Here is a 4,454-nt window from a genome sequence, read left to right as displayed (position 1 = left end):
GTTTGTCCTTGGCATTTGGAAACAGCATATGACAGTCTTCTTGGGAACATGAGCCTATTTAATTCCATGGGGATGATCAATAAACATCACAGTTTTTAAAAAGGAGATAACGCACTAATAAACAATAGTAATAATTTGGGGTAAAACTACACAGTCATCCATTGGTATCTGCAGGGGATTGGTTTCAGGACCCCTGCGGATAGCAAAATCCACAAATACTAAGTGCCTCATATAAAATGCCATAGTATAGTTGGCTCTCCACATCCGCTGAGTGGAACCCACCCATGTGGAGAGCAGGTCAGCTGTATGTCCAGAACACAGACTCTACTATATAAACCATATATGTACTATTATATGGACCAATTATCAGTCCATAACTCCCTGTTCCAAATCATGGAAAAGATAATAAGAATACCATGAACAATTTTGGCAATAAAGCTTAAAACTTGATAAAAATCAACAAATTCTTAGAAAAATACAACTTACAAAAACTGACTCAAGAAGAAATGAAAACTTGGATTATTCTATAATTATTATAAAAGATCAAATCTTCCCCCAGAGAAAACAGCAGTCCCAGATGGTTCTATAGACAATTTAACACTTCAAAAAAACAAATGATTGTTTTTTTGTACAAACAATTCTGCAGAGTAGAAAATATCCCCATCCTTTCTGTGAGGGTAGGAAAATTTGACACCATGAAAATCGAAGGAAAATTTAAGCAGTCAGAACTTTACAAGACTTGCTTGGTGGTACAGTGGTTAAGAATCTGCCTGCCAGTGCAGGGGACACGGGTTCAAGCACTGGTCTGGGAAGATCTCACATGCCCCCGGGGAACTAAGCCCGTACGCCACAACTACTGAGCCACGCTCTGGAGCCTGTGAGCCACAGCTACTGAGCCCATGCACCAGAACTACTGAAGCCTGCATGCCTAGAGCCCGTGCTCCGCAACAAGAGAAGCCACCGCAGTGAGAAGCCCACGCACCGCAACGAAGAGTGGCCCCCACTTGCTGCAACTAGAGAAAGCCTGCGCTCAGCAACGAAGACCCAATGCAGCCAAAAATAAATAAATTAATTAATTAAAAAAACTAGGTAGCTAAAAAAAAAAAAACTTTACAGAATATTACCAATAACAAGTTGTGAAGCTGAAAGAAACTTTCAGCCACTGATAATTTCCTAAACTACCAATAATAATTTTAAAAAATTTAAACTGGGCTTCCCTGGTGGCGCAGTGGTTGGGAGTCTGCCTGCCAATGCAGGGGACACGGGTTCGGGCCCTGGTCTGGGAGGATCCCACATGCCGCGGAGCAACTGGGCCCGTGAGCCACAATTACTGAGCCTGCGTGTCTGGAGTGTGTGCTTCAGACAAGAGAGGCCGCGATAGCGAAAGGCCCGCGCACCGCGATGAAGAGTGGCCCCCGCTTGCCACAACTAGAGAAAGCCCTCGCACAGAAATGAAGACCCAACACAGCCATAAATAAATAAATAAATAAATTTTAAAAAATAAGTTGAAAAAAAAAAAGAATATGGCAGTGTTATTAAAAAAAAATTTAAACTATGCTAAAGACAGAATTACCTATTTTTTGTTACAGAAAATGATCTTACAAGGTCACTGTTATATAAAAAAATGATCAAAGAAACCTCAGCAAAATGTATATTAAAAATGGATTGTAAATAGGCAGAGCACAGAGGATTTTTAGGGCAGTGAAACTAATTACTCTGTATGATACTATAATGGTAGATATCTGCCATTATAAATTTTCAGAGCCATAGAATGTACAACACCAAGAGTAACCCTAATGTAAACTATGGACTCTGGGTGATAATGATGCACCAATGTAGGTTTATCAATTGCATCAAATGTTGTACATTGTATCTGGTGGGGAATGTTGATAATGGTAGAGGCTATATATGAATGGGGGCAAGGGTTCTAAGGGAAATCTCTATACCTTCTGCTTAGTACTGCTGTGGCTAAAACAGCTCCAAAAATAAAGTCTACTAAAAAAAGAAAAAGGATTGTAGAAGTGTGTCAGGCTACTTACTAATAAAAACAGTTGTATATTTTTCTGGATTTCATTTTAAGGTATTTGTTGGTTTCTTACAATTGGTGATTTACTGTGATTTCTTTTTTCCCATTCTAAACAAATATTTCCTATTGTAACAAATTTAATATTTGTAATTTTGTACTGTTTTCCCTAAAAGGAGCTTCTGAAATTGCATAATTCAGGCCCCACAAACCTGGGTCTGCCCCTGCACAAAAGGTGAAAAAATGTTTATAATTATTTGAGCCTAGGATCTAGTTGTATTTTATGTATTAACACAGAGTATTTTTTGTCCTGTTTTAATATACCTTAAAAATTTCCATAAGTGCAATTGCTGTGTAAATTGGAACATTATTTTGTTAGAAATTTTACCATCATCTGTTCATGATTTTGAGAAGCAGGGTCCCTGAGGAACCACACCTATGTCATTCTGCATTTGTAAATGTGGGCTCACAGTAATTTGATGTGTATGTGCCAAAATCGGAGATCTTTGTTATATCTTCTACTACATTTGTGCCGGAGCATTTAAAACATTAAAATACATATTTTATTTTAAATTAATTTTATTTTTCCTTTCTGTAAGGGAATCATACTGGTATTATTGGAATTACATGTTGAGGTAGGTTATATCATCTATAAATTTCATTTCATTAAAGTGGTGTTCTGGGGCTTCCCTGGTGGCGCCGTGGTTGAGAATCTACCTGCCAATGCAGGGGACGTGGGTTCGAGCCCTGGTCTGGGAAGATCCCACATGCTGCGGAGCGACTAGGCCACAATTGCTGAGCCTGCGCGTCTGGAGCCTGTGCTCTGCAACAAGAGAGGCCGCGATGGTGAGAGGCCTGCGCACCGCGATGAGGAGTGGCCCCCACTTGCCGCAACTAGAGAAAGCCCTCGCACAGAAACGAAGACCCAACACAGCCATAAATAAGTTAATTAATTAATTAATTAATTAAAAATTTAAAAAATGGTGTTCTAAAATTTTTGCTGTGGGGTTTGGTGGAGCGTTGGGTCTGATGTTGAGTACCATCAAACTAAATAGAAGCAGGAACTGAAAACACAGGGAGTTGTAATACTGACGTTCTTCCTGGTGACTTTCGTCTTTTCCACACCTGGGGAAGAATGATGTCTTTAAGAATGGCAAGTGTAGGGGTTTGGAGAGCTTATGGGTTGGTGAACACGTGGAGATGCAGGGAGAGTTGTGCATTCAGAGACTGTGGAATCTGCTCACCCTTTTCCGCATACCTTGCTCTATGCATCTCTTTCGGCTGGCTATTCCTGAGTTGTATTCTTTTTAAAATAAGTGAGCTTGTCATCACAAGAGGCAGCCTACCACAGAAAAAAGAACTGAGGACCTGGATTCTTCTATGACCTCATTCCACACTCAACTCTGGACTCGGAGCTTAACTTATCTTGCATAATGCCTGTCAGAAGAGGAAGAAGGCTGCAACTTCAAAGTCTTAGAAGGCAGTGAAAGAGAGATGAGACATACAAAGGCATTTTGGCTTTCATTGTCTTTTCACAGCCTTGACCACAAGGTTTAAAAGTAATTGCAATGACAAAGATTTAGATATTTAGGAGAAAACAGAAGTAATGTGTGTACTTTTAAGTGTTTGCTGTTGTTCTTTTCAAATTAGTCATAGTTGTTACTGGAATAGTTCATGAAATTACAGCTAGGATAATTTTAAAAATTCACTTGTAATAGAAGAATGGTAAAATACATTATGGTCCATTAATTCAAAGGAACATTATGAGAGATTTACAAAATCATATCTTTGTAGGATATTTATTAACTGAGAAAAGGGTAAGAGCAAACAGGAGCAACTCAATTAAATACACACGTCTCAAAAAGTATGTATATGCATACACATAAAGTAAGCCCAGAAAGAAACACATCAAAACATTAATAATGTGTTTTTTTTTTTTAGGGATTTGATGAAAGTTCATAGTGATGCAGTTGACAGGAAGGTTGGTTATTTCTGAGATACGCATTTTGGGGTAATAACTAGGATTGTGGCTTATAACATTATACCAGAACACATGGGATTTTTGGAAATTTCATGTAGTGTCTGAAGCATTTATATTGGCATGTTTCCATGCAGGTAGCCCAGTGAGAGTTTAGTATTGGTTGTTTTGTTTGTTTGTTTTTTTGCACTGCAGGTTCTTATTGGGCATCAGTTTTGTGCACATCGGTGTGTACATGTCAATCCCGGTCGCCCGGTTCAGCGCACCACCGTCCCCACCCCACCGCAGTTTTCCCCCCTTGGTGTCCATGTGTCCATTCTCTACATCTGTGTCTCAACTTCTGCCCTGCAAACCGGCTCATCTGTGCCATTTTTCTGGGTTCCGCATGCATGCATTGATGTATGATGTTTGTTTTTCTCTTTCTGGCTTGCTTCACTCTGTGTGGCGGTCTCT

This window comes from Balaenoptera musculus, chromosome 8 (assembly GCF_009873245.2).
Source record: "Balaenoptera musculus isolate JJ_BM4_2016_0621 chromosome 8, mBalMus1.pri.v3, whole genome shotgun sequence".
Lineage (NCBI taxonomy): Eukaryota > Metazoa > Chordata > Mammalia > Artiodactyla > Balaenopteridae > Balaenoptera > Balaenoptera musculus.
Note: the sequence above shows the minus strand (reverse complement) of the source record.